Source organism: Myxine glutinosa, chromosome 6 (assembly GCF_964187855.1).
Source record: "Myxine glutinosa chromosome 6, kmMyxGlut1.1, whole genome shotgun sequence".
In the NCBI taxonomy this organism is placed as follows: domain Eukaryota; kingdom Metazoa; phylum Chordata; class Myxini; order Myxiniformes; family Myxinidae; genus Myxine; species Myxine glutinosa.
This window is the reverse complement of record NC_136266.1, coordinates 88,288,080-88,301,572: the sequence shown is the minus strand read 5'-3', so window position 1 is coordinate 88,301,572 and position 13,493 is coordinate 88,288,080.

Sequence of the window (13,493 nt, the reverse complement as noted above, 5' to 3'; positions counted from 1 at the left end):
GTTGGGTCCCTGTACGACTGTACGAGTATAATGAAAAAATGGGGAGAGTTAATAAGCTAAATGCAGACCAATGACTTCAATGTGTTTTAGTAGTAGGTAAATGGGCTTAGAAAAAGAGAGAAAAAGGGGTGATTTAGTGCGTTTCAATGCGCTTTCCCCATTCACTTACATGTTAAATTGAGTGTGTACCAGAACCAACATTCTTCCCCTACTTTTGTGCGTGTTTGTTTGTTTGTTTGTCTGCTCACTTATACTTGCCTACAGGTCACAATTTGAAAACGATCTTCACGAAACTTAACCAAACGGTATAGTTCGTGGTCCGACAAAATCCTATATATTTTTGTGGTCAAAAGGTCAAAAGGTCAACATAGGCCAAAGGTCAACCACCTTTTCAAATTTCTAAAATCCTCAATTTTAATCCGATTGACTTGATATTTGAGTAGGATATACATGTCGGTGAATTGAATTCAACCACCAACTATTTTTTAGATCAGCATAGGCCAAAAGGCCAACATAGGCCAAAGGTCAACAACCTTACAGTCAACAACCTTACTTACGATGTCTCTCCGAAAAGACCGACTGGACAACCCTCCCATCCACTTTCTGAATAATCCTCTCCAGGAAGTTCTGTCACTCAAGCTTTTGGGTCTCACTATCTGCCATGATCTTTCCTGGGAAAACCACATTTCAAATCTGGCCTCCAAAGCCAGTCGCCAACTGGGCATCCTCCGTCGTGCGAAGTCCTTCCTTGGCACACCTGAGCTCCTCACCACATACAAGGCTTTCATCCGCAGCTCAATGGAATACTGCTCTCCCCTCTGGGCTGGTGCTCCTGCCTCAGACCAAGCTCGTCTTCACGCTGTTGAAACCAAAGCGTTCAGAACCATTGGAATCTCCCGCGACGAAGCTAACTCCAAGGGCCTTTCACTCACTCAACACGGCAGGTTGGTGGTCTTTCCGTCTTCTACCGACTCCTCTCTGCCTTGCCCCCCCCCCCCCCCCAGCTCTCTCTGGGCTCTGTCCCCCAAATATTCCTACAGGTCGCACAAGATCTGCCTGCAACCCTCTTATGGTTAAACTGCCAAAATCAAGACTCTCTGCTCACCTTCACTCCTTCATTCCTCTTTTCTCCCACCTCTGGAATAAACTCCCTTGCTCTCTTCAATCCCACTCCACCCTCCAGGTCTTCAAAACAGCTGTTCACCGCCATCTATCTTCCCCCATCCAAAACCTTGATCTTTTCTACCCCCGCTAATTTCACCCCAAATCCACTTTTTTTCTCTTTTTTTTTTTCTTTCTTTTTTTTTGTATACAAGATCGAGGCTCGTGAAAGAGTGAACATTAATCACACAGAAAGACAAACAGACACATAAAACAAATAACATCGGGAGCGGGAGACAAGATGGGGAGAGAGGGGGAAGGACACAAACACAACATTTGAGAGCAGGGACCGAGAGACATGGAGACATCGAGAGAACTGTGGGAGGGAGAGGGCTTTGGGGGGGGTAGGCATGGGAAGGGGGGGGGGGTGGGAGAGGTATAAAACATATGGACACTGCCAGGACTTCCAGGAAAGAAGTTGGAATTTCAAACAAGGTGGATCTGGGGTGAATTAGTGGGGGTAGAAAAGATCAAGGTTTTAGATGGGGGAAGATAAGAGATGGTGGTGAACAGCTGTTTTAAAGACGTGGAGGGAGGAGTGTGATTGAAGTGAGTGTGGGAGATTGTTCCAGAGGCGGGAGAAAAGAGGAATGAAAGAGTGAAGGTGAGCAGAGAGCCGAGATTTCGGCAGTTTAACCATCAGAGGGTGGCTGGCAGATCTTGTGCGACCTGTAGGAATATTTGGGGGATAGAGCACAGAGAAAGCTGGGGGAGCAAGGCCGGAGAGGAGTCGGTAGAAGACGGAAAGACCACCTACCTGCCTGCGGTGAGTGAGTGAAAGGCCCTCAGAGATAGCTTCATCGCGGGAGATTCCAATGATTCTGAAAGCTTTGGATTCAACAGCGTGAAGCCGAGCCAGGTGTGAGGCAGGAGCACCAGCCCATAGGGGAGAACAGTATTCCATTGAGCTGCGGATGAAAGCCTTGTATGTGGTGAGGAGCTCAGGTGTGCCTAGGAAGGACTTCGCACGACGGAGGATGCCCACTTTTGTGAAATACCAACTTCTGTCCTGGAAGTCCTTGGTGTCCTTGTGTTTTATACTTCTCCCACCCCCCCCCCCCCCTTCCCACGCCTCCTCCCCCCAAGCCCTCTCCCTCCCACACATCTCCCTGCTCTCAAATGTTATGTTTGTGTGCTTCCCCATCTCTCCCCATCTTGTCTTATATATTTTGTTTGTCTGGTTGATTTGTTTGTGAAATAAATGTTAGCTCTTTCACGAGCCTCGATTCAGTATACAAAAAAAGAAAAAAGAACGAAAAAAAAAAACCATTTCAAATTTCTAAAATCCTCAATTTTCATCCGATTGACTTGAAATTTGAAGAGGATTTACATATCGGCTAACTGAATTCAACCACCAACTATTTTTGAGATTAGCTTCGGCCAAAAGGTCAACATAGGCCAAAGGTCAGCCACTTTTTTCAAATTTCTAAAATCCTCAATTTTCATCCGATTGACTTGAAATTTGAATAGGATTTACATATCAGCAAACTGAATTCAACCACCAACTATTTTTGAGATCACCATAGGCCAAAAGAGCAACATAGGCTAAAAGTCAACAACAATTTGAAATTTAAATCCTCAATTTTCATACGATTCACTTGAAATTTGAATGGGATATACACATCAATTAACTGAATTCAACCAACAACTATTTTTGAAATCAGCATCGGCCAAAAGGTCAACATAGGCCCAAGGTCAACCGCTTTTTTCAAATTTCTAAAAGCCTCAATTTTCATCTGATTGACTTTAAATTTGAATAGCATTTTCATATCAGCCAACTGAATTCAACCACCAACTATTTTTGAGGTTAAAAGGATGCTCCACTGAGTGCCATTCCACTTTTATATGTTTTATCAAGTGTCGCTCGAAGAGTGATTTTTCATTTTTGTTTTCTTGGTTTCTTGTTTGTTCTGTCCGGGTGATATCTGAGCCATCGTTTGAGCTGCGAAGCTGAAATTTAGGCATAATAGTGAGCAAGTGCTTTTGCAAAAAAGATATTTTTTGTTTTTTGATTAATCAATTTATTGATGAGTTACTTAATTATTATCGATTAATTAAGTACTTATATATTTCCTTTCTCTTCTGGCCATTATCTCAGGCACCTTTTGAGTTAGGAAGCTGATATTTGGACATGCCAAAAATCGATTAATTATTTATAGATAAATTAATTTATTATTTTATTTATTTATTAATGACTTATTTAATTAAATTTCAAAAAGTTACATCTCAGGATTAAGCACGAGTGGTTTAGTTATGCTATTAGCCAATTGATTGAGAAAACACTTTATGATAATCTTTTATTATGTTTACTCTCCATGAAATGAGGAGTAACCTATTATTACTGCGAGAGTTTTTCTTATTATTATTCTTCCACCCTATTTGGCACCTCCGAAAACTTCATAATTAAGTTTCTCAGCACCTGCTGGTTGGATTGACAGGAAATTTTCATCAAATGATCGGCAAGGCTCGTATAATTTTTAATGCTAATTATGACGTCATAGTCACATGGTATGGGCGCCATCTTGTAAAACACCTTCAACTTTGCCCCTCTGCATCTCCGAAACGGCTCAATGGAAAAATTTGGGGAATGGCTCATTCTAAAGAACTCTGCAATGGGAACAAAAAACATGTTTATTGAGTATATAAAAAATGCTAACGTTAAGAGGTTAGAATTCATCAAACACAAATTTTCTCCCTCGAAAATGAGATTTTTTTCCGAGATGCTTAGTTAAACAAAACTCAGAATGCAAAAAATTTTGAAGTCATACGTCACATGGACATTGGAATATTCAAAATCAATGAAAAACCACGAAAACCCCTTTTTCTCCGCAACGGCTGAACGGATCGAGCCCAAACTTGGCATGCATATTCGCATACCCATGACGAACAAAAAAGCCTACGAGCGCGACGTTATCCATCACATGGTTTCAGAATTATGACGTTTTTAAGCATAAACTAGAAATGGTATCACCTCCATAATTTGTGAAGATATCGAGTGGAAACTTTACACAAATGTTCATCATGGGGGGTATTTCAATGTTACTTGAGACGTTTTGATAAGTCACATGGTTTGGCCGCAATAAATAATGGAAGGAAAATCCTTAAAAGCTTCTAACTATTGAACCACTGCATTGATCGACTTGAATTTTTAATGCAAGGTATCCCTCATCAAGCGGAACAAGTATGCCAAATTTCAAGATGATTGGATGTACGGTCTCGAAGCTTTTAGTCTTTATTGTTAAAAGAAGAAGAAACGCACCATTTTGTCCTGCAGGCCATGTCTCCCAGTGCGATTGCCATTTTAAGTTTTAATTTCCTTTAAAAACCAATTTCTCTGCAATAATTGGACCGATTGAGATCAAATTTTCACCGTATGGGGGACTCGGTCTGTGGAATATTTCAATGGTAATTATGAGGTCACAGGTCACGTGGTTCGGCCGCCATATTGTTTTTCATGAAAACACAAAAACCCCTTTTTTCTGCAATGGCTGAACAGATCGAGGCCAAACTTTGCAGGCAGAATCGCATACCCATGACAAACAAAAAAAGTCAACGAGCATGACATCATGCATCACATGGTTTCAGAGTTATGACGTTTTTAAGTATGAACCTTTAAAACCTAGCTCCTCCCTAATTTTTGATCCAATCGAGGGGAAACTTCACAGATCTGTTCAGCATGTCAGTATACTAAAATGTCATTTTGGAATTTGCGATAGGTCACGTGGTTTAGCAGATATCGTTAATTAAACGAAAATATAAAAAAATGGATATCTCTTGAATCGCTTTATTGATCGACGTGAAACTTCATACTATAGTAGAAGTCTGAAGAGTAACAAGTGTGCAAAATTTCAAGATGATTGGATGTACGGTCTGGGAGCTAGAAGTTGTTATTGCGTGAAGAAGAAGAGGCTTTGCGTCTGCGGATTTAATTGTTCATTACATGCACAGACTGAAGGGATCGTTGGACAACTAAATCTCTCGCGGTCATTTTAACCTCAAATAAAATTATAATTCAAGATTTGTCAATAGCTGAGGTATATTAACAACAACAACACAACAACATGCATTTTAAGGCCATTTTCCCTGCTAGAGCGGGGGTTAGCCTTGCGGTCCCCATGACAATCTTCTCCATCTTGCCCTATTTTCTGCATCTCTCCTTGTTCACCCCCTTGCCCGCATTTCTTCTTCCACCATCTTTAGCCAAGTCTTTCTCGGTCTTCCCCATCCTCTACTTCCTTTTACATTCATTTCCATCACTATTTTCAACCAGTCACTTTCATCCTTCCTCAACACATGACCAAACAATCTCAACCTGTTCCTCTTCACAGCATCAATCACAGGCTTATTCCCATCATTTTTCGCAATTCATCATTTGTCTTCCTCTCTCTCAACGATACTCCGCACATCCATCGAACCATTCGCATTTCCACCCTTTCCAACCTTCGTTGCTGCTCTACGTTCATTACCCATTTCTCGCTCCCATAAATCATAACACTTCTCACACATGCAGCATACACCTTTCCCTTCAGCTTCAATGACACTCCCCTCCTCATCAACACACCACTCAGTTCACAAAACTTCTTCCATGCACAGCTCACTCTAGCAACCGTTGCCGAGTCTGATCCACCTTCTCCATTCAGCATGTCTCCGAGGTAGCAAAATGTTTTCACACCTTCCAGCTTCACGCCGTCTCCAAGATCCAACTCAACATTTCCTCCATGTGCAGCTCCCTCTGTGCACACCTTACATTTGAATGTAGCTGCCACACTGGTTAATGACCCTCTCAGACCACTACATTTTTGATGAACCCACTCAGCGCACATTGTACATTGAATGGAGTTCACTCCGAGACGCTTCTTGCACACAGCACAGGGCCACTTCCCAGTTATTTCCACCTCACCACATGCTTTACCTCTTGCCATCACCTTCGTCTTTCCGATATTCACCTTCAGACCTTTTGTCTCCATACATTCCTTCCACTTGTTCATCTTTTCCTTCAGTCCATCCATACTTTCCGCAATTAACACCAGATCATCTGCATACAACAACTCCCACGGTAAACCCTCCTTTACGTTCTGAGCCAGCACCTCCATCACAGCTACAAATAGTAGTGGACTAAGTACCGACCCCTGATGCACTCCCACCTTCACCTCAAACTCACCACTGTTCCCGTCCTTCGTCCTTACAGCTGTGCGCGCTCTTTTGTACATTGCCATCACTACTCTGATCAACCATTCCTCCACTCCTAACTTCCTCATTGCCCATGTCAATACTTTGCGTGGAACCCGATCCAATGCTTTCTCCAGATCAACAAACCCAAGAAACAACTTCTTCCTCTTCTCCATGTACTTCTCCTGCAACTGCCTCACAATAAAAAGCACGTCTGTCGTTCCTCTTCCTGGCATAAATCCAAACTGCATTTCGTCGATCTTCACTTTCTTCCTTATCCTCCTCTCCAACACCCTTTCCAATACCTTCATTCCATGCTCCAATAACTTTAGCGCTCGGTACGAGCCACACTCTAGGGGGTCACCTTTCCCCTTGTATAGAGGGACGAGGGTACTCAGTTCCCAATCCACTGGAATGCGGCCTTCTTTCACCGCCAGCTTACAGATCTCTGTCATTCTCTTCACACCCCAACTTCCTGCTGCCTTCAACATATCTCCCACAACTCCCGTCGGCCCTCCCGCTTTTCTACTCTTCACTGCTTTTATCGCTTCCTCAACTTCCTTCTCAGTTATCTTCTCTGCCGGTCCTAAAACTGGGTTACACTCTTTGTTGCCATCCCATTCATTCTCTGTGTTCAACAGCATTTCCATATATCTTTGCCATCTTCCTTTAATTCCATCTGGGTCCACAATGATTTGTCCCACTTCATCCTTCAAGCAACTCACCCCCATCACATCACACCTCTCTTTCGCTATCTGCTTTGCAATCCTGAATACTGCTCTCTGACACGCTTCCGAATCCAAGCGTTCTCCGAACATTTTCCTTAATGCCTCCTGCTCTGCTTTTTCTGCTCCCGTACCCTTCGCCTTCTGCCACTCCTTGAACTTCTTCCTCTTCTCGTCAATCCTCGTTCCAACTTCATCATCCCACCACCATGTTTCCGAGTGCCTCGGTGATCCTTTTGTCCATCCACATACCTCACCAACGGCTCCCAACAACTAGCTTTCATTGACATCCAACCACTTTCAAGCTCAACCACATCATCCTCTACCCTACTCAGCCTCTCTTTTAATGCCTCCCGTACTGTCACCTCTTTCAACCTCCACACCTTCATTCTCGGTTGGGACTTCACCCGCCGAGCTCTCCTCGCACCTTTCACCCTTATGTCGCAGACAACCAAGTGGTGCTGTGAAACAGCCTCCTCCCCCGGGATCACCTTTGTGTCCCGGAGGTGCCCCCTATCTCGCCTACGCACCATCAGGTAAGTCAACGGTTGTCGTCGACCCACCTGACGTGTATGTAACAAGCTTATAATCCTCTTTCTGGAACTGAGTATTACAAATCAACAAATCAGCTCCATCAGCGAACCCCAAAATCCTTTCACCTTCTCCATTTCTCACACCATATCCGTAACCCCCATGAACTCCCTGAAAACCATCCATACTCCTTCCCACATGTCCATTTCGGTCTCCTCCTACCACAACAACTTCCTGATCTTTCACGTTTTCCATCAGCTTCTCTAGCGCACACCAGAACTTGTCCTTCTCTTCATCTCTCCGACCAACCTGCGGAGCATATCCCGAGATGACGTTCACCAAGAGCTTTCCAATCATCATTTTCAACATCATCAACCTATCACTCACTCTAGTCACACTCACCACACTGTCTACAAACTCCTCAGAAAACAGGACACCAACACCATTCACGCCCTCCAGGCACCCTTGCCACACAAACTTGTATTTCTGTCCCTGCCTACCCTTCACCATTCTCACACCACTTCCCTTCCATCTGTCATTGTCCCTGTCATTGTCCCTACATTCCATGTCCCAAACCTCAGAAACCGATCTCCACTTCGGGCTGTACCCTGCCCATATGTAGTTGTAATTGTCATGGTTCTCTTTTTAAGGCAATGTTTTTATGGCCGGATGCCCTTCCTGACGCCAACCCTCTTAGTCGTCTCTTACGACACGCAGGGATACGGTGTACCTATTCTAATCCAGGGTACACACTGGGAAACGTTTAAAACATGGAAATTCTGGGGGGGGGGGGGGGTGGGGGGGGGGTGGGTGGGGGCATCACGGCTGTGGGGGCCCGGTCAGCACCACATCGGCCTGGTCAGCACCACACCACATTTGCCCGGTCAGCACCACACCACGTTTGCCCGGTCAGCACCACACCACGTTTGCCCGGTCAGGACCACGCCACGTTTGCTGAGGTACATTAACAAACAAATAAAACAGATTTGGCCAAATTCTGACTTTTTTAAAACTCGATCGCATTTGACACAGAGTTGTGGGAAGCTGAAGAAGAAGAAACCTCACTTGGCTTCTCAGATAAAATAAATAATTCTGGCTCTGCAATTTCACATTTATTGTCTTTTTAAAAATCGCTTTTTCTGCAATCATTGCACGGATTGACATGAAATTTTCACCACAGGTGCGCCATAAGATGTGTGTGTGTGTGTGTGTGTGTGTGTGTGTGTGTGTGTGTGTGTGTGTGTGTGTGTGTGTGTGTGTGTGCGTGTGGATGTGTGGATGTCTGTGTGTGTGTGGGTGTGAGGGGGGGTGGATATGTGTGTGTTTGGGGGGGGGGGGTTGTGGTGTGCGTGTGGAGGGGGTGAGGGCGGGTGTGTGTGTGTGTGTGTGTGTGTGTGTGTGTGTGTGTGTGTGTGTGTGTGTGTGTGTATGTGTGGAGGGGTGTGTGTGTGGGGGTAGGGGTGTGGGGGTGTGGGTGTGGGTGTGTGTGGGTGTGGGTAGGGGGGATGTGTGTATGTTGGGGGGGGGGGGGGGGGAGTCAGGGGGATGTGTGTGCGTGTGTGTGGGGATATGTGTGTGTGTGTGTGCGTGTGTGTGTGTGTGTGTGAGTGTGTGTGTGTGTGTGTGTGTGTGTGTGTGTGTGTGTGTGTGTGTTTGTGTATTTGGGAATGTGCGTGTGTGGAGGGGGGGGATGTGTGTGTGGGTGTGTGTGTGTGGGGTGTGTGTGTGGGGTGTGTGTGTGGGGATGTGTGTGTGTGTGTGTATGCGAGTGTGTGTGTTGGGGTGTGTGTGTGTGTATGTGTGTGTATGTGTGTGTGTCTGTGTGTGCGTGTGGAGGGGGGGATGTGTGTGTGTGGGGATGTGTGTGTGGGGGGGGTGTGTGTGGGGATGTGTGTGTGGGGGGGGGGGGGGTGTGTGTGGGGATGTGTGTGTGGGGGGGGTGTGTGTGGGGATGTGTGCGGGAATGTGTGTGTGTGTGGGGGGATGTGTGTGCAGGAATGTGTGTGTGTGTGTGTGCGGGGATGTGTGTGTGTGTGTGTGTGTGTGGGGATGTGTGTGCAGGGATGTGTGTGTGTGTGTGTGTGTGTGTGTGTGTGTGTGTGTGTGTGTGTGTGTGTGTGTGTGTGTGTGTGTGTGTGTGTGAGTGAAAAGTGGGGATGTGTGTGTGGATGTGGGTGTGTGGGTGTGTGGGGTGTGTGTGTGTGGGGATGTGTGTGCGGGGATATGTGTGTGTGTGTGGGGATGTGTGTGCGGGGATGTGTGTGTGTGTGTGGGAATGTGTGTGTGTGTGTGGGGATGTGTGTGTGGGAATGTGTGTGGGGGGATGTGTGTGGGGGGATGTGTGTGGGGGGATGTGTGTGGGGGGATGTGTGTGGGGGGATGTGTGTGGGGGGATGTTTGTGTGGGGATGTTTGTGTGTGGATGTGTCTTGGGGGGTGGGGTGGGGAGGGGGATGTGCATTTGTGTGGATATGTGTGTGCGTGTAGGGGCAGGTGTGTGGGGTTTTTTTGTGTGTGGGTGTGTGGTTATGTGTGTGTGTGTGTGTGTGTGTGTGTGTGTGTGTGTGTGTGTGTGTGTGTGTGTGTGTGTGTGTGTGTGTGTGTGTGTGTGTTGAGGGTGGGGGGGGGGGGATGTGTGCATGTGTTTGTGTGTGTGTGTGTGGGGGGGGTGGATATGTGTGTGTGTGGGAGGGGGGGTTGGATATGTGTGTGTGTGTGTGTGTGTGTGTGGAGGTGTGTGTGTGTATGTGTGGAGGGGTGTGTGTGTGTGTGTGTGTGTGTGTGTATGTATATGTGGAGGGGTGTGTGTGGGGGGGGAGGTGTGGGGTGTGTGTGTGTGTGTGTGTGTGTGTGTGTGTGTGTGTGTGTATTGGGGTTGTATCCAAGGGGGTTATGTCAAAGCACGTCCAATGAAAGTGGGGTTGTATCAAAAGTGGGGTTGTATCAAAAGTGGGGTTGTATCAAAAGTGGGGTTGTATCAAAAGTGGGGTTGTATCAAAAGTGGGGTTGTATGAAAAGTGGGGTTGTATCAAAAGTGGGGTTGTATCAAAAGTGGGGTTGTATCAAAATTGGGGTTGTATCAAAATTGGGGTTGTATCAAAAGTGGGGTTGTATCAAAAGTGGGGTTGTATCAAAAGTGGGGTTGTATCAAAAGTGGGGTTGTATCAAAAGTGGGGTTGTATCAAAAGTGGGGTTGTATCAAAAGTGGGGTTGTATCAAAAGTGGGGTTGTATCAAAAGTGGGGTTGTATCAAAAGTGGGGTTGTATCAAAAGTGGGGTTGTATCAAAAGTGGGGTTGTATCAAAAGTGGGGTTGTATCAAAAGTGGGGTTGTATCAAAAGTGGGGTTGTATCAAAAGTGGGTGCGAGTAAACCGGTCATCACTGCCAGCAGTTTTAAAGTGGCAGTTCTGGTTGATTTTAATTATGCAATTAAGCAATCAATTATTGTACACCTCTCCCTCGCATTACACCTCTCCCCCGCTTGCGGAGAAAAAATGGCCTCCAAAGGTGGGTTTTTTTGTTGTTTTTTTTCTCCCTCGCAATACAGTCTCTTTGAGCTGCACTGCGGTATTGCCGGGCGCTCCGGCAATGCCGCACTGGAGGATATTTAATTATTTGGCATGGGGGCAGTGTACTTTGAATGTATCTTTACTTGTTGTCTTTGTTGTTTGTTTTTTTCCGGGCGATTTCTGAGCCATCATTTGAGCTCGGAAGCTGAAATTTGGGCACAATCGTGAGTAAGTACTTTGTCAAAAACGGTATTTTTTGTTTTTTGATTAATCAATTAATTGATGAGTTACTTAATTATTATCGATTAATTAAGTACTTATATATTTCCTTTCTTTTCTGGGCATTATCTCAGGCACCTTTTGAGTTAGGAACCTGATATTTGGACATGCCAATGACCAAGTGATTTGGCTGTTAAGGCTATTTTTGATTTCTTGATTAATCAATTAATTAATTAATTATTTGATTATTCGATTAATGACTTCAGTTACAGATTCGGATCAAATTGTGGTGGTTTATGTATTCTATTAGCCACTTGATTAATTTTTTTATGATTATTATTTATTTCTTTTCATTATTAGTCGTTTATTTATTTTCTTTCTCATCTGGGCAATATCTCAGGCACCATTTGAGCAAGGGAGCTGATATTTGGACATGATAGTGACCAAGTGATGTGGCTATAAAGGATATTTTTGATTTATTGATTAATCAATTAATCGAAAAATTATTGATTGATTAAAATATATATATATATATATTTATTTTTTTGTTGTTGTTGTTTATGACATTTAATTAAATTTCTAAAAGTTTCATCTTCGGATGAAACACTAGTGGTTTAGTTATGCTATTAGCCAATTGATTAAGAAAATATTTTTTGACAATCTTTTATTGATTTTTATTATGTAATTAATAAATCAATCATTGTGCACCTCTCCCTCCAAATACAGTCTCTTTGAGCTGCATGGAGGTATTGCCAGGCACCAGAGGCATCCCAGCAATGCCGCGCTGGAAGATATTTAATTATTTGGCATGGGGACAGTGTACTTTTTTTTTTTCTTTTTTTTTTTTTGTATACTGAATCGAGGCTCGTGAAAGAGCTAACATTTATTTCACAAACAAATCAACCAGACAAACAAAATATATACTTTGAATTTGACAAAACAATTTGTTTGTCTTTGAAAGACAAACAAAAACTTTGAATGTATCTGCACTTGTTCTTTCTCTTGTTTCACCCAACTGTGCCCCAACTATCAATATGTTGCCTTTTACCCTCTGTCACGTGACCTTTCATAAGCCTGGTGTTGGCTCAACTGTTAGGGTGCTGGCTTGGGATTCCAGGGTCCTGAGTTAAAATCCCAGTCCATCGTCGAATTAACATGACGTGGGGTTGACTTAGCCTGTCATCCTACCGAGGTAGGCAAAATGAGTACCAGTTTACTGGGGTGAACAAACCATTCGAGTTTCCTGCGTAGGAGTGACGCCCCGACCAGGATTGTGCCTAATAGTCAAGAAACTGCTTCGGCAGCCATATGCATCTGAAGATGCAGGAGTGGTCGTCGTCATCATCATCACGTGTCCTTTCCATGAGCCTAAAATCGATGATACAACATGGGGTGAGCTAAGGTTCACACCTGGGATTAGAGTAGCGTTACCGTTCAGGTTAAACTTCGTGTTATTTATTAAAGATTAGTTTCAAAATGCCACGTATTCCTTAGTTTTATTTCCAAGTCGAAAATAAGATTTCATGCAAACATTGGTATTTTTACTGTACATGATGAAACCATCGCCACCATGGTCAACGTGCGCATTTTAATCGTATGCAGTGCACGAGGACCTCCAACAAAAGATTGCATTGTACTACCTTGTAGTGAATAATTAGCCCAAAAAAGAAGCCTACAACGAAAATATTTTGGGAATTTTTGAATTTAACCTCATTATAACGCACTTGAGCTGGAGGATAAATTTCAATCATAAATGTGACATCTTTGTGTGTTTATGCGACACCGCTGAAAGCATTGAGCGTGCATTGTCAAAGCAAAACAATGGAATAAAAAGTCCCAAAAAAATTCGAGCTCAGATATGTTCTGTAAAGGTAAAAGCCAATACGTGAATGTGCATTGGCAAATTGCTACCGGGAAGGTGTTTAACCAAGCTGAAAAAGATATTTAAATGAAGGATTTTTTTTTCCTTGTGCTAATCAGTCCTTGGGAAATTGAAGCAAACATTGCTGTGCTTGGTCATAGAAAATTGTGATAAATGCCACGACCGAGTTTCCACAGGTCTTGTCAAGTTATACGAATGTCGGTGGATGTCAGTATTGCTCTCTGTGGATGGATGGCATCGGAGGCCAAATGCAAGATGTAGCAGGAGTTCAATTATTCCCTTTTCATGTCCTATGGG